Source organism: Myiozetetes cayanensis, unplaced genomic scaffold (genome assembly GCF_022539395.1).
Source record: "Myiozetetes cayanensis isolate MyiCay16 unplaced genomic scaffold, myiCay2020 scf5-8, whole genome shotgun sequence".
NCBI classification, from domain to species: domain Eukaryota; kingdom Metazoa; phylum Chordata; class Aves; order Passeriformes; family Tyrannidae; genus Myiozetetes; species Myiozetetes cayanensis.
In genome coordinates, this window is record NW_026087742.1 from 105,464,119 (window position 1) to 105,491,029 (window position 26,911).

At 35.1% G+C, this 26,911-nt stretch overlaps 1 protein-coding gene across 3 annotated transcripts in view; it reads left to right on the top strand.

The window, feature by feature from the left end:
• Positions 1–26,911, top strand: part of IL1RAPL1 (interleukin 1 receptor accessory protein like 1) — a 706,285-nt gene that overhangs the window by 237,412 nt on the left and 441,962 nt on the right. The gene's annotated exons all lie outside the window — the stretch shown is intronic.

Here is a 26,911-nt window from a genome sequence, read left to right on the forward strand (position 1 = left end):
CTTGAACTCTAATCTGATTCCCCTCAGTTCCATCAAGAACTACTGAAAACAAAAGAACTGTGCAAATGCAGCATTTTTATTTTCTCAGCGTAAAAAACTGATTTATAAGGTGTGAATATCTACTGTGCATTTTGCTTTTTGCCTAATTTATTCACTGGTGAATCTGGTTTTCTGTTTAATTTGATGAAATTAGAGGGAACAAAATGATTTGTGTTAATAATAATGTAACTTCCACATTTTAAAACTGATCCATATTGGCTAATTAGGGTAGGTACTAGGATAGTTCAGTCACTGACTACAGAAAGGCACAGAGGGACCTTGCATGCTGAGTAAGAGAGGAATGCTCAAGAAGTGTCAGGAGGTGAGCAGGTGGCAGATTTGTTTCTCAGATGTTGTTACTGGCACTACACTGCTGTGGATATGCTGCCCTATGTGGGCTGTGGCACCACATGCACTCTGCTGGGTACAGGAAGGAAATGATCAAGAGCTTATATTAATCAAAGTGATTGAAAAAGAAAGGAAGGTGAAATCTGAGCTTAGAGAATCTGTTTTACTCCATTTCACTGTCTGCTGAGAACACTGATTGCCTGAAGCCATACTCTGTTAGGTTAGCTGGGCCTTTTCAGCAGTGCCATGCTCCCAAAAAACTGCCAGCAGAGCCCAGCTACAACACATCTATGACCATTATATTAAACTGTACAGTTTTATCCTTTTTTTCCCCCCACTGGGAAGAAAAGAGAGCGAGGATGCTGGGACTACTTCACTCTACTGTGACCTCTGGAACCACAAGCCTTTATAATAAAAATGTCTTTCTAAAAGCTTGTACTTTGTATTGCTGTACTAGAAAAACCTACTGACAACATTTACAATGCAAGAATTTCCTTTCAGTGTTTTTAATTTTATCAGAGACATGAAAAATTCAGTTTTATCCTTATACATTTTAAAACATGTTGGACAAGGCAAAATGTTTCATTGGATCTTGATTCAGAATGAAACAAAGCCCAACATTTTTCTCTTAATAGTGGGATTTTTTCCTTTTATTCATTATCTTTCAACTGGTTTTTTTTTTTTTTTTTTAAATCTGGTTTGGAAATGTCTTGATAAGATTTGAAACAACTTTCTCTTTCTCATTATTTCATTATTTTTTAAAAAGGGCTGGTGTCTTCAGTAGTCTTTCCTTATAAGTAATTCTGAAAAAGTTTTAGAAAGACAAAAATGTTAAACTTCAGTCTAAGGTCCAGGCCTACACATAATTCTGGGACTTACTTTGTGACCGTCCCACATCTCTTATGACTACTAATAATCACCCATTAGTAAATTCATAAACCAATGAATACTGCCAATCAGAGTAGAAAAAATGATGCATCTAAAGATATATTAGAGCAAGGAAGAAGTTAAAGCACAGAAAAAGAAAAAAACCCTTTTGATAAACTTCAATTTTAGAGGGAGAAGCCAAAATGTTAAATGGAAAAGAAATTACAATATTATAACTCTCAAATGCTGAAATTCTCTTCAAAGTGAACTGTTATTTACTGTGTAAGCTCGTCATTATTTCCATACTCCATTCCATACTTCATTCAACAAGAAATACAACTCACATGATACTAATTTGCTTTTCAGGATGGCTTGTTTTTTTTCTGTCAGGTACCCTAGATTTAGGAATTCACTATTGTGCTATGACTGACTGATCTCATGACTTTGAGGTAATAACATAACGTTCTTCATTTTTCCCATAGTGAGTTGAAATGAGATATTAAGAAAATATAAAAGAAAAAATCCTCTATAGGAAATAGCTTTATGTGAAACATAGTGGGGGAACATGCAGTTAAAGGTGGTTGGTAAGTTTGTGTGCTATGGTTTTTCTGTTCTGTATTTCATAAAAGCTTCTACATCTTGGAGTGAAGACTTTAAAAGTAAATACAAATAAATACAAGTGAGTGTAAGCCTTTCATGTATGCTAAATCCCTGCTATTTTTAATATACATTATTTCCTCCTGAGTTGTATTTTATGCCAAAATCTTTTCAAACAGTAGGTTGTATAAGGAACAAGCTGAGAGAAAAAATTGGTGCAAACCTGTATCAAGAAGAAAAAAGCTGTTAAGAAGCTAGGTATTTTAGAGTTCAGCAGTGATCTCTTGGGTCCTTTTGTATTTTGAAAAATAGCTCAGCTGCACAAATGTGATTTTGGAAGACTAATGGTAAAGATATTTGGCTGCCAGTATGAACTCTAAAAAACCAATATTGCATTAGTGGGAGTTCATGGGCTGAAAATAATCTAGGAACCTCTGTTTAGAGTAGTATTCTCATGAATAGTAAAACCTCAAATTTCTTTTGGTCTTTTCAAATAAAATCCAATGAATTTCCAATGGCATATACATTCTTCTTTCATAAGACCTATACAATTTTTGAAATCTGTCTCAGAAACAACCTCTTGGTGAGACTGATCTTGTTTATGTCATATGTAAAATGCATCTGCAAGGAAAAAGGAGAAAGGAGAGAGAGGAGAGGAAACAACAACAACAAACACAATTAGTGGTCTTCCTCCTGATATGTTGGGTGTTTTTTCGGTTTATTGGGGTATTTTTGGTTTTTATTTTCTCCTTGTAATAGTTTCAAATGCCAAGTATTAAAGGCTGCCAGAAATTTGCAGCCAGCTGACAGTCCGAGACTGGTATCTTCTCTCTTTTCTCCAAACATGTTAATCCATGACAGTCAAGGAGAGGGCTTACCCTGTGCTGCTCCTCCTCACATTGCCAAAGCCATTTCTCCCTTATGGTATTTAAGAATATTCCCTTTTTAATTCTGTTCTCAGCCTCACTGTAGAGTCTGCAAACATGGGCCTGTCACCTTACTGATGGCCTTTCTAGCCCATTCCCTCATTGGGGTGAAAATCACATCCTCCAGTAATTGCCTTTCTTGCAGCCCATCAGGACATAACTTCTTTTAGGAAAATTCTGCTTCTTATTATTTACTCTAATTGAAAAAGAAACAAACAAACAAAACCAAACAAACAAATAAAAACAGTTGTTCTGTTTGGTTCTGGGTGTTTTTTTTTAATCTCCTCTTTGCTTTCCAAAATTTACCCTTTGTTTGTACAGTTAGGCTTGCATCCATACCTTGAGTTTTCATTTCCTGGGAAATTATCAGGTTATACTTCTTTTCTATTGCTTTATATTTCCATTTTCCATTTACAGAAGATCCAATATGATATTTAAGTGGAACATAAATACAGAGCCTGGAAGTGGACCATTCTGTAGTGTCAGAGCTGGAGAAAAGTTCAGGAATTCAAAGCGAAAAGCTGCATGTTTCCTCTTTGAACCATGCATTCTTCTTTCAACATTCTGAGTGTTGTTCTGCCATTTGTCCTCCTCTATAGTTTGGAAGCCATTGCCACATGATAGAATTTGAATATAGTGGGGAAACATTGTTACAAATTAACAGGGCAAGGAAGAGAACATTAGATGACAGGGATGGTTAGGAATTTTTCAGGTAAATTGTTCATTGGAAAGGAGATATTAGTAATTCAAACAGACTTTTTTTTATTTAACTTGCTACTAAAATCACAATTTCTAAGTCCTGAAGTCATGAAAATTAGAACTTTTCTTTTTCAGAATCAAAGGTTAATTTTACTCCAGATCACATTTAACTTGATAGCATAGTTACTGCATGCTTAAAAAAAGAGAATTAAAGGGATAAATATTTGTGTGAAATATTTCTAAACTTAAGTAACATATAATTATAAACCAGAAAGTTAATTTTATTATTTTTTGTTACAGTTTGGGATAGCTGATCTCATACTCTTTTAGGACAGACAACTTTTCCAGCCTTTTTGGCTAGAGCACTATGAATGTCTGAAGGACAAAAGAAAAGCTAAGAAGAGAAAATAATAGGTCAAGTTTCTATGAGCAGACTCTATCATCAGAAAATTATAAAATAAGTAACACTATTAAATATTTGTTGTCTACATAAATTTCTATGAAACTTGATAGAGTTTAGAAATAAATATTTGAAAAATAACATTTGTCAGAAAAGTTTGAATTAAACTCTGTATGTTATGATTTCTCTGATGTTAGTATAAGAAAAGTGTTGTGTTTAAGTAAGTTTGTCACAATGAACCATACTAAAATAGGGTTTATGTGTTCTGAGAATGTCGTTCCTGGTATATTATGCCCTCGTTAGCCAAAAAAACCTTCAAGGTTTTATCTCATCAAGCATCCTTTGACCTCTGTCGTGGTTTTGCCCACCAGCCCATCCCTGGGGCTGAGGATGGTTTTGTCCAGGTGATTTCCGGACAAAAAACCAATCAAAACTTTCAGTGACGCCTTTGCTAATTACATCTTTAAGAAAACGGAAGAGAAGACTTGTTGCACAGTTACAAATTAAGCAGCCATGTAGGAAAGGCAGTGGTGGGCCCTGAAGTGGGCCAAGGCCTCCTCCTTCCCCGGCCCTGGGCTGGGGGTGGGGGGAAGGTGTGGCACCGAAGTCTCCCTTCTCTCTTGTAAGAGAGTGAAGAAAAAAAAACTTTAGAGGACTGCTTGCTTAGACGAGAAACCGCTGCAGAAGAATTCCAGCCGTGAGATAACAGGACTTTCAAGGTCAAAGTTGGCAGTCGGAGGAGAGAGAAAAAAGTTTGAAGGGGGGAGAGCTGCTTTTTCTCCTTTCGCTCTCCCTCCCTTCAGCAGGGAAAAGACTGAAAATAAAATCCCTGCCACTTGTAAAAGTTTGTTAGGGTGAAGAGACCCCCCATGCGACTCACAAAGAAGCTTGTGGATGTACCAGAAGAAGCTTGTGGATGTACCAGAAATTTGTGACTTTAACAGAGAGAGAAAGCCTTATGCTGGAGCGAGACGGCTCGGATAAGCTTGGGATCTCAGTGAGAGATCCATGCTGCTGGTGCTGATAACACCAAGGTCACGGGTTCAATCCCCGTACGGGCCACCAAAAAATATGTTATGGTTTGGACTTGGCTCCCTGCCAAATGCCCAAAGACTCAGTAGTAGCCCCCCCCTCCTTTGCCCTGGGGGAAGAAGGGAGGAGGAAGGGGGGGGCTACTACTGAGTCTTTGGGCATTTGGCAGGGAGCCAAGTCCGAACCATCACACCTCTCATTGAATTCTCTCAATACATTTTTTAGGAAAAAACCCCAAACCTGCTAGGAAAAAACAGAAGACACATAGAGTCATAGAATCATAGAATCATAGAATCATAGAATAGATTGGGTTGGAAAAGACCTCCAAGATCATCAAGTCCAACCCCTGATCCAACTCTAATTACTATATCATGGCACTAAGGGCCATGTCCAATCTCTTTTTAAAAACTTCCAGGGATGGTGAATCCACCACCTCTCTGGGCAGGCCGTTCCAATGCCTGATCACCCTCTCTGTAAAGAATTTCTTCCTAACATCTAACCTAAACTTCCCCTGGCAGAGCTTGAGCCCATGTCCCCTTGTCCTGTTGTTGGTTGCCTGGGAGAAGAGACCAACCCCCACCTGGCTATAACTTCCCTTCAGGTAGTTGAAGAGAGTGATGAGGTCACCTCTAAGCCTTCTCTTCTCTAGACTAAACAATCCCAGCTCCCTCAGCCTCTCCTCATAGGACTTGTGCTCAAGTCCCTTCACCAGCCTGGTTGCTCTTCTCTGGACCCGCTCCAGCACCTCAATATCCTTCCTGAACTGAGGGGCCCAGAGCTGAACACAATACTCAAGGTGCGGCCTCACCAACGCAGAGTACAGGGGAAGGATCACTTCCCTGCTCCTGCTGGAATGTGAGTCAACTCACATTTGAGTAAAATACATTCTTTACCCACTATATTTGCTTTTGGTATGTTCTATTTTTGCTTTATCTGCCAGGCATGAAATACCTGTTCATTCTCCTACAACACTGCAAAGCAGTGGTCTCAGAGAAACACTCTGCTTTAGTGTTTCTTTGGCAAAGTCATAAAAGGATTCAAAAGTGCTTGCAAGTATTTGGAAAATATATTTTTTTAAGAAGAAAAATATAGAACTTTTATCTATAACTGTATCACAATAACTTTTATCTATAATCTGTATCATTTATAATTACAGTATATATCAGTCCCTAAAGTAAGCCTCTCTTAATTATTTGATAGTGACATTCTATAAATTTGAGCCATTAGGATGTTACAAAAAGATGACAAGTTAAAAGGGAGACCCACACTTTCAGAAAACTTGAGTTGAACTGTTCAAAATCATACAAAACAATGAAAATACTAATGTTCAAGAATATCCTAGAAACAGAAGTGCCTGATTATTATACTTGACAAATTTATTCCCTTCCCTCTATTATCCCCCTTCTGTCTGCTATTCTGCAGGATGGCTGATTCTTCATCCATCTCTACAGGTATTTGGAATCATCCCCATCCACATATATTTGACAAGACCACCTTTTACCCTAAACCCAAAAGGGTTCCTGGTTTTTACCATCATGCTACCAAGGAAATGGGAGCTATTTTTGTTCTTTTCCTAGGTGATGACTATTTTGAGCTATTGGTATTTCCCACTTATTCCACAGATCACCTTGCAAAATTGCGTATTCTCAGGTCCATTTAAGGACTCTGTTTAGTGGTTTGCTTGGTTATAATCGAGGGTTTTACAATTATTTAATGCTGATCATGTAATCAAGTGCCTGCAGCACCTTTCAAAACCGCATATCTTGTGTCATATGAAGAAATTGCAATACTAGCTTCATGATGTTCCTCTTTAATCACTTTTACAGCACATTGTGGATTAAAAACCTAATAAAAGTCTGTAATTTTAATAATTACTTTAAAATGCTGTTGACACAATTGAAATTACTCAATCATGTCTTACTCACTTAGAGAGTAAGAAGTTATTAAATTTAAACTTCTAAAAACCAGAATATGAAATATTAAGGCAAGCCACAGGTTTATTCTGTAAGACTTTATATGTGGATGGGCATCTTTCCCCACTATTAGTATTGCTCAAGTACTTATGCTCTTCCTTGCACACTGTGGGCTGTTCTCTTCTTCCCTGGGCACTTTTTGTACTGTAATTTAGGCAATAGAAATGTAAATGTCTGAGAACATGGAGTTAGAGAAAACTGTTCTTTCCCCTGTGTCCTCTGGAAGTGGTACTGGGAATAAGAAGAGGTTCAAAGGTTAGCAATGCCAGCTGATGGCAGGTTCCTCATCTCTTGTTGCCTTCACATTGAAAATCTAGACTTTCAGTGGTAAATTTAACACATACAAGCAGTAATAATTCAACAGCCTCTGCTAAAGGAGAGCTTGAATAAGTTGTGCTTTCTGGCTAGAGAAACTTATGAAGGAATGTGAGAAATATACAGGGAAATACAAGGAAAAGGCAGTCTTGTTTAAACTGATGGTAACATGTATTATAGATGTGTTACTCAGAGGTGCAATCACAATGAATGATGGACTTGCTAGAGACTGAGTAGAAGAGCTTTTGATGCATTTGGAGCAAATGTATATTAGGGAAGCACATGTGGCCTTTTTTGATGATGGCTACTTTAGATGTAAGGATCTTACCATGAAGATCTACATTTTCTATGATTTAGTGACCACTGAATAGAATATGTGTATGTGTGGGTGTATTTAAGACTGAGAAACAGAAGCAACTATCAGTATAGTAGTGGAAGAATATTAACAATAAGATTGAGGGATTTATGTGGAGGTTGTGTAGACCAAATGCAGTCAGGAAAGAGACCTGAATTTTAGGACTTTGTCCTAAGATGCTCATGCACTATATACTGGATTTATTCAGGTGTATGTCAGATGGGTGTTCAGATTTAGGAAAGTGGGGGTCTTGTCCATAGAGTACTACTTAAGAAATACTAGAAAAAATAATCTGAGAATTTTCATCTTGCATTGCTATAACTTTTCATTTCAGAAAGAAACTGTACATAAGGAATTGGTGGATAACCTCAAGTTCATGGTAGTTTTTCAACTGAGTCAGAGTGTAATAAAAATATTTTTGATTTTGTTGCTATTATTTTTACATCATTATACACTGCTTTAAGAGGGGGTAAAGTGAAATTTGGTCATTTTTCTTGTGTTTCGATCTCTACTATTTTTATGTTATCTCTTTGAAAATCTTACCAAATGTAGATGGTTTAGGAACATATAAAGTGCACAAAGCAAAATATTTGAAAGGATCAGATCACTGCCATTGCATGCTACATTTTAAAATAGTTGCTCACATCTTTTTTGGACTGCGGGCCAAATATAGGTACTGACGTTTCTCCAGCTTTCAATGATGTTTGCTTGTCATTAGCATATATGAGCTGCCACAGAACTTTGTTGCTTATCTGCCAATTTTGGCAACAGGGCTGCAGAGTAATCTTTATCCAAGAGCATCTTAAGGTAGAAAATTTCTCATTTGTCAAAATACTTCTTCTCTCAGTTCCACTGTATCTGACAACTTGCAGCTGTAGACTTATATTTGAGATCTGCTTTACAGCTCTGTGCACTTTCCCTCATTTGCTTTCTTATGAGTAATGTCTAAAAACTATTTTAGTGTAGACTCTTCTTTGCTTGTCACAACACAAATTAGAGTGAGGTCTTTTAGAAGGATACTGATTTTTACAAAGGTAGTTTACAAAATTCTCCCTCATCTTCATGACTAAAATCAGAGGCAGTGGCACTTCTTCATCCCTATTCTTAGAAAATCTGGAAAAAAAGCGCCCATCTTTTACATAGAACACTATAATTTTATAAAAGAAAAAATACCAGTAGTCCAACCGTAAGTGAACTAAGAGAATTGGTGGAAGAAGAAACCAAGGATCTTTTATCACGGGGATCTAAAAATAAAAATACCAGTTTGCAATAATCAGTTTTACACACACACTGTGTGTATGTCTGTGCAGGTATAAAAATTTCTCCACAAAGTTATCTGGAGACAAGAAGAAAGGAAAGAGTATCAGCACCATGCTTTTAAAGAGGAGAGTTTAGGTTGCTATCTGTAGTCTTAGAATGTGTTATCTTTTTCAAATGAACTGTTTGCCAAACAGCTCTCCATCTTTCTAGAGTCATAGTCTTTGATTCTGTGCTAAAAGATTTCACGTTCTCCTCTAATGTATTTGCAGGCTTTCTCTTTTCTATTTTATTTTGCTGACCAGTGCACTGGAACACTCTCATCCCAGCTAAGAAAAAAACAAGTTATTTTTCTGTCACAGAAACAGCTCTAGATCAAGTCAGGAAGAGGTAGTAGAGGCACATAAAACCCAGAGAGTTTGTTTAGGATGAGTGAAAAAATAAATTAAGATAATATAGTCACAAAGAGAAATCCTTAGAAGTAAAATATATCTTGAAAACCTTTATTTCTGTATTAGCTGAATTATAATGTAGTCTTTAATTGCATGATCATGTAATTCTGCTGTCTGTGAAAGTGAAAAATACCACAACTACATCAAAACTTAATGGGTTTCCAGGAAACCAAGAAATAATATTTCTTAGGTGTGTGATCCAAACCTTACAGGATGAAAAGTCTGCTGTAATCTAAGGAATTCCTCAAATATGGATTTTGCAGTGGGCTAGGGTTTTTTTCAGAGTATCTAGGTAAATGACACTTCCAGCCCTTTGTATGAAATATGAGGTTTATGAGTAGGAAGGCATCGAAATTCTGACATCAAAGAGAGAATCCTAGATATTCATTATCCCATAAGCTTTACAGAAAGGTTTCAATGGGATAAATCCCTTGTCTTCATTGCTGATCGTGGAGCAGAAAGAAGCAATAGGAGCAGCTTCTGTCATAGAACTTTTCAAATACTCTTTTGATCATCTGCACTCCTTTCTCTCCCTTGTATCTAGCTCTGTCCCACTGGCCTATATCACTTCTCTTTTACATCTCCATCTTCTCTCCTTCAGTCCAGCTTTCAGCTGTATCTCATCAAGTCTTAATATTCCCAGGCTGGTGTGCTTTATGTGGTGATCTGCCTGGTTTGGGTTCACAGCCCCCCTCAGCCTCCAGTCCCCTTATAATACTCTAAATAGGGACACACAAAGAATCTAAAAATCCTCCACTAACCCCTCGTGTTGCATCTTCTGTTTGATCTTGAAGGAACTGTGTTTTCATTATTCTGTTTTCTTTTCTTTTCTCTCCAAGTTAATTAAAGTTAATTGATTAATTGGTACTCTGCTGTAGCAGCTGGAAAAGCACCAATCTGCAGAGTGATCATATGTGTAGAGCATGTCTAATTTGTTATCTTATGTGAAAAGGCCAGAACTCCTTTTAAATTAGCTTTAACTAGGTGTATTTTCCAGAAGGAGCAGTTGAGTACAACATAAATAATCTCAGGTTCTACCCAGCAGTCTGCAGCAGACACGCTTGAACTTAGATCACAGAATCACAGAACACGCTGAGTTGGAAGGGACCTACAAGCACGGATGTAGCTCTGCTTCCAGTGAGACAACTTCAGGAATCCATCTTCTTCTGTTGAAATGGTTTCTCTGGGTTCTTGTGCTTTGCACTGTAATCTCTACACCTTGCAGAATCTCTGGTGAATAAGAAATTTATGCATTTAGGAGGAAAATCCCCAATCCCTTTAATAATATTTAGGCTTGTTTTTCCAAGTGAGGCAACAGGAGCTGGATACTTCCAGAAGTCAATGGTGGCAATTGAAATGATGTGTTTAGAGCTCTAGTTTAAGTCCTATTTGCATGCTACAATCAAACCAATTCCCCCTTAATAGTGAATTTATAAAAATTGGGGCAATTTTTTTTCAGTTCATGAAGTTTGCAAGTAGAGTCCACTGCTCCAGTGACTTGTTATGGAACAGACACATTAGGAGTCATCCTTATGTACTGTATAAGAAAACCTAAGTATACATCCAAATAAAACTTTAACAATGCTGAATTTATCAAGAACATTGATTTGATTTGAAGTATTTCCTTTTAATTTCATTTTGTGATCAGTTCCAAAATTTTTCATTCTTCTCCCAATTCAAAACTTTGAAAATAAAAATTCCAAATTATATTTTGCCTAGACAAAGTAATTATTTTCTTGCTATTTGTTTTATATGAGCAATTGAGTACAGAAAAAAATCCTAAAATATTTACTGGTTATTGAAATTTCTGTCAAAATAAAGATTTGATTATCTTCAGAATATGGTAGGAAGATATACATGTTGTCAACTCTGTAATGTTCTTCCAGTATCTGCCAGAGGCAACACCTGAGTTTGGTGGTTTTCTCTGAAACTGCACACTAATACATTTGCTTTCTGTAGAATGATTAGTGTTTGTGCCCAGGGAGAGCTAGAAAATTAATTTCTGAAGGCATGTTTTCTTTATTTGCACAGAAAATGTGGTAGAGTATATGGTATGTCTCTGTAATTTATAGGAACAAGAAGTTATGATAATGAAGGGAAATTGTCAATTTATGAATTATTTATTTTAATAAACTGTGGATTCACTTACAATTTCTTTCTAGAACCATAGATTTGTACCTAAGTATTTTCATGTGCATTTAAAGGTGTATCATCGTACTTAAAATTATCCCATAAATACATAATACCTATGTATAGGTTAGATAGGTTGAGTCATGAAAAGATTAGTTCTCTATTAAAGATAGAAATTTTACTTCATCCTCTGCTAATGTAATGATTTCATAATTAAAATTGTGTATTAACACATTTTTTCTCGTTTCATTTTAGGATTTTCTCTAAAGCTTAAAAAATATTCAAATTAAAAGATGTGTCACATTTGAGCAAGTAATTATTAGTACTTTTATCAGATAAGCTGGACACTGAAAAAAATGACCTCATTTTTTTGAGCAGTGAACACTAACATTGAGGTGTTATTATTTTTCAAGGCCATTTTCTTTTTAGAAGTACTCAGAAACTTGTAAAATGTTACAAGGAAATGCAATTTTTCAAGCACAAAAACTTAAAGGTCAGACCTCATTGTTAACATAAATAAAGCTTCTGACATCTAAGCAAATGATAAGATAGATTTGCTTACAGATTACATTTTAAATGAATGCAGTTTATTTATTTAAAGGAAAGTGAAATCAATTAAAATACAATAAAAAGGGAGAAGAAAAAAAAATCAATATTCTTCCTATTTACAGAATCTAATGTGAAAGTCATCATTTAGAAGAAACAACATATTAATTTGTTAGGAAAAAAATCACTATCACTTACAAACACCACCACCACCAAAACCAGATAGATCACATAATTAAAATAAATTATATTTCCTTAAAAAATAATTGAAACATTTCTAAACTTCAATACAAATAATTAAATATTTCCTTAAACAATGTCTTCAGTTTGTTGGGGTTTTATCATTTTATATTTGGACAGACATTGTTACATTATTATTTGTTAAGCCTCTCTAATTCTATTCCTCCTTATCTTCGCTGCAGACAGCAGAAATCTACTTTCCCTGAAACAACTTAATTATTTGTTGGTGGTCCATGGAACAAGAAACACACAAGGGGTGCCTTTCTCATAATATGGAAGGTATGCAAAGGATTCCTTTGGCCAAATTTAACATCTAGAAATAAGATGCAGCCACCTGATGCTGTGTATTCCATGGAAAAGAAGGCATATCTAGAAGAAAGCACGTGCCACTCACAGACAGAAAGGTCAGCAGAACTGTTGACTGTTTTTCTCAACCTCTTTAATTACAAAAGAAAGCTCAGACCTGGATGGCTTCCTTGAAGGGGAGATGAACCTCACTCAGTGCCTCTGTATGCATTCAAGTAGGATGTTGCATCTGTGAGCTGGTCCCACGTAATTATGTGACATCAACTCGGTATGGGAGGCTCACAAGTAGTGGCTGTTCATACGCCACAAGCCCATGAAGGATGGAAGGAAATATTAATGAAAGAGGACTTTGCTGCATCTTCCACCTCAGAAAAGATATTTTATCCATGGGATACACCCACAGTGTTTGCATTTGCTGGTTAAGTACTTGTGGGTAAAATGTTGACCAAAGAGCAAAATCTGAGGTATAACTGACAGAATTAAATACAACAGTTCCTTGGAGGACTGTAATGTAATTCTGGGTAACTAGAGGAATTCTGAAATAAATGTGGTCTTTAAGAGACCATCTCTAATCAATCCCTTACAAAACCACCAGAGTAACAAAACATACCTGTCAGGGAAAACAATATGTGGAATTGATCTAATATTGATTGGAGAGTCACTGAATAGCTTCTTTCTAGGATGTTATTATTTTCTATTTAACATGTAAATGATGATATAAACCAGTGATAAATATTTTATTAAGTTGTATTACTTGTTTTGTAGGGTCTTTTTTTACTGTAATTAAAATAAAATCTTGGAAAGTCACAGACAAAGTCTGTCAACTAACATTTCACTATTTAATGAGTTAATCTTGTATAAGGGCTACTAGGGAGCAATTCCTTATAAACATTTAGCATTGTATTAGACACTCCATAATGCTTTTTTTCTGGTCTCCAGTTGCCTGCCCTGAAGGTGAGGTTCTCCTTCTACAGTCCATGCCTACCAAATACCTCAGAAAACTGAAATAGCATCAAATTTGAGCTCACACAGCCTAATCTGTGTGTGAGCAGCTGAACCCCATACTCCAGATTCCACCTTGTGTCCTATGATAACAAAATATACATCATGTACAGCAAACTTGTTGCTTCAGAAAAATCCACTGGCTTCCTAATGTAGGACAATAAAATTCTGGCAAATAATGATCTTTGGTCACTTGCATTTTAGGGAGACCTAAAATTATAAGGCCAAGATAATTATTATTTTCTTTCAAAAGTAAGTAGTAGTTTTTATCACTCATATTAAACCGTGGATACAAGACAGAAGAAAGGCTACATATTACAAATTTTAAAACATTAGATGTTTAAAAATGGCTTTTAGACAAAGTAATAAAAGTTTAAGCCTTTAATTCAAAGACTAGTTACTTTAAGGCTAATTTGAAATTTCTAAAATGAATGTAAGTGGATAGGTGTATTTTTCCAGAAGAACTGAAATAGGGTATGCAAATAATTTCCATTAGATCTTAGTAATTGGACACTGAAAAACAACCCAGTATCTAACTGTGTTGTAGTCATCCAAGTCTATGGAAAAATATGACCTTCAGATCTCAGGAATCTTCCAAACTTATTTTAAATCATCACAAAACCTACCATACTGAATGAGTATCTAATACATTTCTATTTTCTATTTTGGTGCACTTTTTTCAAAAAGCTTTAAAAACATGGGTATCAATTTAATGTGTTAGAAAATCATGTGCAAATAATCATCTGACCCAGAGGGTACACATCCTTAAAATCATACTGAATTCACTGGTGGAGATCAAAAAATTTGTAAATACAGAATGACAGAAATGGAAAGAATGTTTCTAATGGTAAAAGCAACATATTTATTTCATGCAATCCAAACACAGCAGTTCACCCCTGATGCCATGACAACTCCAGGCTGGTTGTCATGTAATGTTATGGATCATGATCTGAACACTTTGCTTCATTGACAAGTCATAGGATCACTCAGGAGACAAGAAACCACAGAAGTTTCTAAACCAACCTTTGCTCAACCAGGAGCTCCAAACAATGACAACACTAAATTCAAGTCAGGCCATTCAGGGCTTTGTTGTGTCAAGTCTTGGGAACCTCCAAGAATGTATGTTCCACAGCCATTCTGGACAACCTGATTCATTGCTTAATTATCTCCACAGAGACATTTTTCAGCTTAAAATCAGTTGAAATGTCCCCTGTCTCGCTTTATCACATTTAAGTGTGATGCAAAATAATAAGACTTCATTTCCTTGGAGGATTTATGAATATATAGAGCACTTGAAAAATTAGGATTTTTTTTCTCTGTGTTTTACTCTCAGTGCATCATCTGTTAAGTACAATGTATATGTTCTCCCATCTTAGAATGACAGGAAAATGAGGAATGAATGTCTTTTGCTGATCATGTTAAGCACTGGACTTTTTTAACACCTACTCCCTACAAAAAAAAAAAAAAGCCCAGCACAAACCTGTGATACAAACTGAGCTTTTCTTGAAATATCTAGGTATGTAAAAAGAATTAAAAAGGTGTGTTTTTGTGATATATTAAATTATACCTTTTCCATCAGAAGGACACTTTAATCAATGTATTGTTAAATCTACTAATTTTCCATCTGCTCATCAAAAAAGTAGACTGGTGTGATTTACTTTCCAAAGTACATGTGTGACATTTTGTCTACTAAAACATAGGATTCACTGTCAGGGCCTTTATAATTCAAGTGAAAAAGTACCGAAACCCGTGATAGCAATTTTGGTAGAGGAATTTCATCTGAATCTGCATGTATTTAAAAAATCTATGTAGTGCATAAGTAAGAAAAATGGCATTGTTCCTATCTCACTTAGGAAAGTTGTTGGATTGTACTTCATTGAAGGAAGTGGTTTTCTTCCCTCTACAAATCCAGACTATGCAGAAGGACATGAGTTTAGAAATCAAACATGCTTTAGCAGAGGTGACATCAGAGGAAGGTGTGACTCATATGAAGGCAAGAGTTAAGTTTAGAAGGGGAATTTCCTGTGTGTAGAGTGACTGGAGAATAATGCCATTTCATTTGCAGACCTATTCCTTCTCATGCTCAGGAGGAGACACTACCTATATAATTAAGCTTGATTCTCACAATATCTATTGATGTGAAGTACAGTGTAGATGAAATTCTCTGGTAGAGTTGTTAAGCATTGAAGAATTACAATTCCTGGTGTGCAAAGTAGAAAGGAATAATGAACTCACATTTTACTCTGCAGTATTTTACAGCAACTAAAATAAAAATTAAAATAAGAAGACCTCAGGCTCTTTATGTGTACCTTATATGAGGATATAATTATGATTTCCCTAATAACTACAGAAGAGATGCAATAATCACAATCCTCAAAATCTCATGACTTTTCGTAGTGCATTATGTTCTAAAACAGACCATCAGATAGACATGGCAATATGCAGCTAAATAACTACTTGGCTGAGCACCAAGAGAGTTTTGTTCAAAGAAACAAGCATCACCAAGATAATCCCTGATTTAATCTTTGACACGTTGTCATCTCAGCATTCTCCTCTGTATGACCTATTATGTGCTGCCTTCAGCATGGGAATGGTTAACTTGGCGCATAACTACATGTTTCATTAAAATCTCAGTTTTTCAAACTGTTATGAGAAAAGATGGGGGAGTGGGCTAATTTTTAGAACTAAACTTAATTATATATATATAAACATATATTAGCTACATCTAAAAAAAAGTTAACATAAAAATTCATCATTAAATAATTATGTCATCCTACTTGATCAAAAGGAGAATTGAGAATATTTCACAGGGAATGGGTCTGGAAACACTTGACTCCCTTTCTACTCAGTATGATTTAATTCAGACAGCAATAAAATTATTTTCTCAACCAGTTAACTGTTCTTCACGCAGTGGCAGTGACCAGGTTATAAACTCTGTTTCTGTGCTTACTGGCTCAGAATGGAATGGTGAATGACTCATGTTAGGAGGGAAATACGCATTTTTGTCTGATGCTTGTAACTGAGTCCAAAAAGTAAGGGCAGAACTTTCACCACTCACATTTTTAGAAGAAACTAGTACTTATGAATGTAATAATACAAGAAAAGGCAATACATAACTCAGAGTAATATTTTTGAGTCAGCTTAAACTGTATGGTGATAAACAGCAAACAAAAATTTAACCTTTAAATATTAATGATAATCAGATTTGGAAACACTGAACATAAATAGGTGAGTGGATTGAGCATGTGGGGTGACATTAAGTTGTAATGAGTACCTGAATACCATGAAGTTGAAATCATATTTAGAGCTGAAAAAAGAATAAAGTTATTTTTCTGCAAATAACTTGTAATATTAATTTAATATTTCTTTGTGGTTAAGGAATATTGTTTCTTTGCATCCTTCTGGTTGTTTGAAATTAATTATGTGCATTTGATGGCTCACCCTTTCCAGTACTGCACTGGATGCCATTTGTTGCTCCTTGTGTCTCTGTTGCCTGATAATTCAGCAACGACAGCAGAGCTGACGCGTGGTAAGGAGGTAAAGTGCAAACCAGGGAAGCAGAGACACTGAAAAACAGCATAAAGAGAAAATACAGGGGACAGAAACTGAGAGAGGAATATTAAAGTCAGTAAGGGCACAATTCAAGGGGCATAGAGTATACAAGGAGAGAAGGAAAGTATATGTAAGTAAGTGCTGAAAGGTAGCAAAGATGGCTGATGAAAGAAGCACCTATTTTTTGTCTTGTTTTGCTGGTCAGTCTCTTTTCTTTCTTCTCCTGCACCTCTAAAACTACTGAACCCTCATGTCAATAACAGTGCAATAGCAATAGCTCTTCCAAAAATTATGGGTTTTTAACTTCTTCACATAGGGTTTGTTAAAAGGCAGGAAGTTGTGCTGGGATGTTGGTGTAAACCTTTCAAATCTGAAATAAAATATAGTGCATTTTTAGGTGATTATTATGTTTAAACAATACCAGAACTGTTAAGTACAAATATGAGTGTTCTATACATAATATGACTCTTTCAGGATTGTGTTGGGCAGAGATGATCTACCTTGGCAGTTAGGGAATCCTACAGAGAATTCTGCACAAAGAAGGAAAAAAAAAATTGTGTAGTTAGTCCAAAATCTGAAAATCAAGACAGCAAAAAGGGAATCGTATATCCTCTCTTTATTTCTTACTTCCTTGTCCCAGCATAAGTGGATGCTTGTGATGGTATTTTATTTGGTTTTTGTTTCATACAGAATTTAATTGTCATACCCAGCATCACTCCAGACTGATTATGCAACTTTTTGTTGTATTTCTAGTTGTCATGCTTTTCTTCTACACATTATATTTATATATTTTGGTATTAGGCAGTATATCTGTTGTGGTCTACTTGTCCATGGACTTAAAAATCCCCACAATTAATGTTAGGAAATGAGAGATTTTCTTCTAAACATAGCCTCTGTTTGTTTGGAGATTTTTTCCGTAACCTGAATAGAGTCTTGAACATACCTGAACCATATACTAAGGGAAACAGCAATATGTGGCTCGAAAGTTCTGGAAAGAAGACTTAAGATAGTCTGAGGTCAGCTCATTTCCTGTCTACCAGAGTGATGAAGACCTAATGAAGTAAAAAAGTATTTTTCAATTTTCAGAAGATAAAAAGTCTTTATAACAAAAAGGTACCCAGGAAAACTTAATAGGAAAAAAAGTCTTACTTCCTTTTGTAATAGTAAATTTGGGGAAAAGAAAGTGCCTGGTTATTTTACATCAAAATATCATGACCTTAGGTCTATCAAATTTGTCTATAACTGCTTGACTATCACAAGTCACTGAAGAAGAGTGAAGCACTTGTTAATGAAAAAGAAATAACATTTCCCAAAGCAAAGTCTTTAAAACCAAGAAAGGATTACAGAATTTTTAATAAGTTACTCTTAAATACAATGTGTTCTATTGAGATGGCATTTAAAATATAAAATAGATATCTGAGGCATGATAGTTTTTCATGTTATAATATTTCTAATTTACTAGGGAAAAATTTTGCATTAACATAAATAAATAAATAAATGTCAATATATGATATCATCATTAGAATTTTCACCTATCCCTCCACCAAGGGTTGGATTATTTGTCTTTGATTTAATACAGTTAAAGTTAATCAAGGCAATTAGATGTGGCAATGTTTACTTAGTTAAGATGATTGGAAGGAAGGTATTTTCAGATGTTACTGTGGGGGTAATATACTAATTTTTCTGAATATTTGTTAAAATATTGTTTATCTTCCTCTTAAGATTGTTTATAGAATTCTAATAATTTATTAATGTATAGGAATAAATACATCCTTTCTTATAATAAAGCAGTCAGCAGCCTGGAACATGCTTCTGCTTCCACTAGACCTTTTTAATAACGTTGTTCAAAATCCTGTAGGTGTTTCCAGAAGGTCAAGTAATCTGCTATTCTAATTAGTTATCATATGATTATCATTAGCTTGTAATTAACTGTCACTATCCTGTGTATGATCTGTCCTGTGACTGGAGAGGAGAATGCAGTCCAGGAGCCCACTCTGTCTCCTCTACCCCAGGAGCAGCAATTCCCATTCCCAGACAACAGAGATGGAGGTGAACGAACTGAAGGACAAATTATAGCTGCTATATCCCTTTTGTTTGTTTGTTTATTTGTCTTGAGTGTGATGATAAAATAGGATTTTATGTCTTTTTCTGTTTGTTGAAAGTGAGTTTTCAAATTAAGCAATACCTCACAGACCAGAATGCAAATAATAGTGGCTACTTTCCAACATGGAATCCTATTCTACTCTGTGAGTGTATTTGTTTCAAATACTTGCAGATTGAATTATGAAAACAAGGATTATAAATCTTTGATGTGAGTTGCTCATACTCATTTCCCAGAAGTCATTTACCATAAGTGCATAGTTAAATGATTATTTTTTATTTGTTACATTTTTGAGAGTTTTTGAATAAGTAAGCTTCCCACTTGTTTCTAAAATATACCATCACCTGCAATTTTTTTTTTGTTCATTTGAAGTGACCAACTTCTCTGCACGTATCCCCTCACCTACCACTAATGATAATAATAAGAATAAAAAATAGTTTAGTGACTATCAAGGTTTAAAGTGCTGAATTACAACATGGTAGGCTACCAATTACTTTCAAACAGGCAGTAGGTACAAATGCCTTCACCACAACTCTCAATCTAGCCATAAGCTGAATTTTAGAAAGGAAAATTGTAATCTAAATGCTGGAATTATGTCAGAAGTGAGAAATCAAATAAATAGTGTTTAATCTTTTCCTTCATGGCACGCTAATCAGTGACTTTTATTAGACACTTAACAGCAAATACTTACAAGTACTAAATATCAAAAATTCTTCTGCTGGAAACTGCTACAGTGGTAGAACTGAGATCTACCGTTCACATCACAATCAGTACATTTCTCTGCTTAATAGTGCATTTTCTCTACTGTTAGCTTTGTGATGATGAAAAACACATTCTGGTTTTGTGTCAGTACTAGAAATAGGACTTTCAATCGTAAAATCTTTTGCCACTCCATCTCTGTGCCATGAAAGTGATTGAACAAAAAATTCAGTCTGTCAAGCAACAGTCAACAGCCACCGTGACAGCTGATTTTGTGCCGATCAAGGCTTCTAGAGTGGAAGCTTGTATTGTCCTGGGACTACTGATGGCCTCAACTGCTGAGCAAAAGTTAAAGATGAGTAATGCTAAATGTAAGGTAAAATTTGTTATATGATGACATTTAATGCACTGTAAATCATGAAGGATATAGAATATAAGAGTTGAAATTAAAGTATATATGCTACATTCTGTATGGGTAACAGAAGAGATTACAGTTTCTTAACCCTTTATCTTCTCACTTTACCATCAGTAAATCTGTTACATTGGATTTCTATACATGATTTTTTAAACGTAATCATTCATTATGTTAGTGTATTTTCCATAGTTTTTTGGGGGGTTGTTTTGTGAGACAACAATGATATGGTGTTGGAAATGCTGTTGGTGTAAGTTACTTCAGAATAAAATAACTGCTTTATTAAAAGCATCAAATATAAGCTATTTGCTTCTAAGGGGAATATTAGGCTTTCAACTGGAGAAAAACTTGCAAAATTCTGTTAGGGAAGCTAAGTTCTGGCATTATCAATCCTACCACCGCTGATATGTTTACCTTTTTGTCTGTGTTGCATTGCAATGTAAAAACTCTGAGTTGGCAAAGCAACAAACAAACATTTTTAAATAAATCTTTAGAGCTGGAAAATATGCACTGGCTTTTTTGTGTCATTGCTTTAAGCACTTTCCCATAACCAGCATAAACCAACTCAAAAAAACATGGTGGCTGACCATAATGTCTAGTCCTCTGTGAGACCAGTCCACTCTGTGACTGATATTTCTCAAAGAAAAAGAACTTGATTGATTTGAAAGGAGTTTCTACAGACCCTTATGATGTGCAGCTTGATCAGCTCAGTGCTAAGTTGGAGCTGGTAAATAGAACTGGAAAGCTACAGGACACCTAACAAAGAAACAGTGGTCATTTCTTCTGCTGCAGCGGGAACTCAGGTGTCATGTTGGGTTGTCAGGGTTGAGGAAAAAAACATAAGTCAATCTCTACTGAGGATAAAATCATTTTCCTTGGAAAATGAACTTTAGATAAATCAAAATGAGGAAGAGACAATCCAGATTCCACAGCCCTTTAAAAATGTACAGCAGAAAAACAACAGGGAAAATGAGATATTTGTATTATCTGACTAAACCTATTTGTTTTTTCTATTTAAAAAATGGGCTCTTATTTCAAGAGAACAACAGAAAAAGCTAGGTCCTCCTATCTGAAAGGGGAAAGTTCACAATAAACTTTTTGTTTTTTGTTGAAGCCCAGAGTCAATGGAATAAGTATATTTTCTTTGATTCTGCCTACTGATTATATTAAAACACTTTGAGATAGAAAAATGCATGTATATATTTTTAAATATTGGCCTAAAGTATCAATCACAGACGTGACTATATAATAAAAAAGGAAAGTAATAAACCAGTTCTGTCGCATGTCTTGTCAGAATTTAGGACAAATTCTGTTGCAGGAAGCTGGAAGACATTTATGGTTGTTATTTTGGAGCAGTAATATTTTGCCAGAAGGGAAAATGCTTTGCCTCAAATCACTGTCAAGTTTTGCAACTGAATCCAAAACTTCCTTATGACTCAAGTTTTTGTGGTTTTTTCAGTTATTTTTCTGAACAGAAAACTCAGTAGTCAATATAAGGATACAAATTCCTCATTAAAGTTTGGAAATAAATTCTAGGACCATGCCACCCACTACCATGAAACTACCTAATAGTTCCTAATGTCAAAAAAATGTCCCTTGAACCAAGCAGAAAAGTACTAAAAATAACTATTTATATAAAGTTGTATCACACTGTGGTGTAGATAGTCATGTGTGTATATATCACATACATAAAAGTATGATATATATACATATATATATGCAACATATGTATTATTGAAGGTATAGCAACATTTTAAAACGAGACATCCCTAAAAATGGAATTGAATACAGTTGCTGAAGAAAATAAGGAAATAAAAATGGTGGTATTAGTAAAGGAGAAGGCACAGGAAGCAACCCTGGAAAGGGAGATTGGAAAATGGTGGTGTAATATTTTAAATTTACTATTGTGTTGTATGAAACTAGCCATACCAAGTCAGAAAACAATTACATCTAGGTTAAGTGCCTTAATTTTGATCCCAGACTGTGGCAGACCAGGCAGAAGCAAGGGGCAACCATATTATTATATTTTTCAGGTGTACTCATACACTCCATTAGTCAGCTGTCTTGAATCATTCTTTAGGGTTTTCTTCTCTCACATGAATCAAGAGAAATGTTTTGAACCTATGCAAACCAAGGCAATCATTTACCTGCATGCACAGAGTTCAACTGCAAGCAAAGTGATAGCATATGTCCTGTTTTGAACTTCTAGTCTGATCATATCAGTCCTCTCCATTTTTGTTTTATGACAAAAAATAAACACTCATTCCTTATTCACCTTCTTCTTGGTATCCATGATTTTACAGACTTCTATTGCATGCCTGAGGTTTAAAGGTCAGTTCTCATTCAGAAGTGTTTGTATATCTTTGGGAATCCTTGCTGCCCTTCTTTGCTTCTTCTCAAGTCTTATTATCCTTTTGGGGACATGAGGACCATAAGTATTTTATACTCTCTTCCTTTCTTTATCATTCTTATATGCTTTGATTTTATTTTTCACTCTTTAGCCTTTTTACTCTTTTCCCTTTTGATAATATTTTCATAGAACTCTTCATGTAATTGCAAAGCTTTCATTAAATAGTATGGTTTACAACTGGTATTTACTGACTACCAATAGTAACTCCTTTTCATTGTTTAAATGAAAAAATCAGGATTGTTTCCTTCAGTGTGCATAATTTTAATGTTATCAGTATTGGTTTATCCATTGTACTATGAAGTACTATCATATTACTCTTCTTCACCTTTTGACACTTTTATTCAACACTGCTCATTTAAAAAAAAATATTCTTGTTCATTCAAGTTTGGAATATATAAAAATAAACAGGCATTTCTATTCAGTGTTTTAGCTCTGACATTGTCAATTTTTTAACATGGTGAGTAATGCAAGATGATATGTCTTATACTAGTTCCTAGAAAATTATTTCCTACAAAATATTAAAATGCATACAAAATATTAATCCTCACCACTATTGGCTACCATTATAGGTATAAAACTGTCTAGCAGAAATAGTATAATAAGTAATTCTTCTTATTGGAAAGGAAATAGAAAGCAGACCAGACCATACTAGAAGCCCATTTAGTCTTGTATTTTCTCTTCGATGCTGTTGGAGATAATGTGTTAGAGACAGTACTGCAGCAGACATACTTGCAACAACCCATTTGGAGAGTGTATTTCTTTTTTTATTTATCAGACTTTACAGCTTGAAACAAGAAACTTCTATCCTTCATCCTTCAGGTAGTTTCCATTGCTCTTCAGGGCACAAGGTAATCTTTAACTGACAGAGCACAAAACTGTGTTTTAAGGAGGCAGATTCCTCCATCATTTTCTACCATGGGTACACTGCATCTTCCTCTGATGGATATGTCCCAGGCCAGTATTAAAGACAGAGTGCTCGACTCATCATAGAGCTGCTCAAGCATGGCAGATCCTGTGAGATAACAGATGATCCAGTATAAGTGCAGCATTTCCTGTCAATAGTACATAATTCCATTTGAAAACACATAGTAATGCATGTCAAAAAGCCAAGTGACTGTACTTGTAAGTCATTTTATACCTGGTACTGTTATATATGCTGGTATGAAATTCAGTATATGCAATACTGGATTTTACACCCTTGATGCAAGCTTTGTAAGTATTCATTAATACTTTTTTTTTTTTCCTGGGAGTCAAGGTTACAATTTCTTCTCCTTTTCGCAAAGCTTTGTATGAGATAAATACTTAAAATTATTTTTGTAAATATTTTCATTGTCTCTGTGGAATAGAGAAGACAAATGCAAACTGGAATTGCATATTGCTCTCGCTCTTTAATTTAAAACTGTTGGTCTAATAAGTGAAATTGATAATAGTTCTTTGTCTACAAAGTATTTTCAACAAACACGTAAAAATTTGGACAGTTTGATTTTCTGGTCCATCTTGAGTAAATCTCTGTTCTTTTTTTGGTAAATCATGAAGTACCTGCTTGCTGGCTGAAAATGGGGACAGTGATATCTTTGCAACCCCAGAGGTGGTGTGATAGACTAAAACCACTAATCACACTAGTGATCATCTGATTAAAGATCTGAGACCAGTGATCATTCTAATCCAGTAGTTTTCTCAGTAAAAATCCTCTACTGTCCCTTATTTAAGCTGTTTTACAGCAGAGCATTGATTCACCAGAAAAAATCAAATATATACTGATAGCTTACATGTATTTGGGGCCATACTATGAGTCAGATCCAAAGTATTTGAAGTGTTCTTGACTCCTCTGTTGACTTTTTAAATTGTTTTATAGTTTTCATTTTCTTATCGAGTTCAGATCATTAGGTCATTTCATCTAACTGCCTAGAAGCCATATATCAAGATACTCCTTTGGGAAATCCTTTAAATTTTGTATGACTAGGGGATGACTTGTGGGTTGGCTAGCACACATTTTTCAAAAACAACTCTAGTTTGGGATTTAAGTCATACAGAGAGAATTTACTGTTTTCCACGGAATGGGTGTCAATTACAGGAGCTTGAGGAAGGACTTTTTAAATTCTTTTTTTTTTTATTTCTACATAATGTAACAACACTTTAAGCAGACACACTGAAAATTTTGCAGGAGGAAGGTGGTTCACATGGGTACCACTACCTTAAAATTTCCAGTATGACCAATGCATGAGGGAATATCATGCAAGATACAGTCCCAGCTTTAAGTGGCAACATGTCTACATTCAAAACAGCATGAGAGACTTAGAGTTATATCTTTAAGGGTTATTACTTTCTAAGACTTTTTAAAATGGATTCAGTCCTGTCAGTGCAGTTTCTCTTACTCTAGAAATAATTATGTAACACTTACATAACTTCCACACCTGAATACCTTTCTTCTGTCTGAATTGAAAAAAAAAAATCAGATAAGTACCTGGAAAAGATATTTTTTTCTTTTTTTATTCAATTATTCAGATGTTTACTGTTCCATATACATATATATATTTCAAAACATGTTGTTATGGAACTCTGCAAAGTATCTTCATGCCCCCTGTAGATAAATTTGATGCTCTTATAATCAGGAAAGTAAATCATAAATTAGAATACACTTAGGGCAGGTTGGAGTAGGTCCAGTTCTGTATTGAACTTCCAAGACTATTGACCTCCTTTTTAATATTGTTGCCATATATTATGTGTCCCTGTGAAGGATGATACCAGTCTCGCGTAAATATGGTATGTCTGTCTTGATCATAGTGTCACCTAAAAAATCAGTGCTCGTATAATTCTAACTGGGTTTTTTTCTGTTAGAAAACCCTATACGCTCAGGGGTAACTGCCTTTGGCTTTGATTACGCACTATGTTAATTAAGTGTGCATTCTTATACAAAATACTTTCACTAACTTTGTCTCAGTGTTTGCTAGTTTTCAGTTTTCTGGGATTGAACTAAAGACATAATCACTGGACTTAGTTTTTCCTGTAAAAAGCGAAGAAAAAAACCATATCCAACTTGAATAAATGGTCACTGTTTTACACCAAAAGTTATCCTGGCAGACTGACTTAAAGTCTTGTTAACTAACATAGTGTGCACAGAATATCAAGTATTATATAAACTCCCTTGCTGGTGAAGAAATACAGGCAAATTTTTCTTTCACCAACATGTGTGAAAGAACAGAACATGTGTGTCTATATGAAATTTCTGTAAAAAAGGGGTATCTGCTGATGTTTTTCACTGTATAGAGCAGAATAAGGAGCACAACTTGAGTAAGAAATATGTCAGATGAAGGGAAAAAACATTGGTATGCCAAAAGATAAAAATTCAGCTTTGTCACACTGCTTCAGTCCTGATCCTTTTCAGAAATGCTTACCAGAATGCTAGTGGCTCCTAGCAGCTTTTGCTGTAGTCAGAACTGCAGAAATGCTTTTTCACGATAATATACTATTAAAGAGTCTAACTGTAATTCATAATTTTCTAAAGTCTCTGACTTTCTATCAAGTCAAATTCTTCAGATTCATCCCCAGTGAGACATTTTTAGCATTGGTGGGTCAAATCATCATTTGGTTTAAGGGTGATGCTCCTGTGACATAGATTTATTTATCAGCATCATCTACATTTGTAAAAAATTCAGCTCATAGACCTGTGTAGACAAATACTGAAGTGCTTTCTCTCTTTAATTTTCATTAGTTTAAGAAATTATTGACTTTCAAATAGCTTAGTGACCTTCTATGCCCTTGATTGATTCCTCTCAAAATCTTCCACAGACTGATTTGGAGATTTGTTAGTTTTGCATTTGCATGGTAGTTCTGGGAAGCTGTACAGAATGCACTCTTCTTCCTGATTCTTCCTTTCTTTATCAGGGAATACCAAATTTTCAAACATTGATGCTATATTACTCTTTTTATGTTTGTTACTGGAACTCTTAATTCACTTGGAGATTCTGAAAAGCTTCAAATAACTGTATTCATCTGTTTTCAGGATTCTTATATTTTTAGGCCTACTTTAGTTCTTTTTCAAGGATTTTCTAGGAACTATAAGCTCTTCTCTGATGATTCTTTATGACCATTCATTGTGCTTTCCAGCCTGCCATCTTGGGTGAATCTATACTGCAACTACATAAGTTTGTGTGTGAATATACAAATATGTGTTTGTATATATATATATATATATATATATGGCCAGTCTTCGCGAGATAAGATCCGGGGAAGGTCTTTCAATCTTCATATAT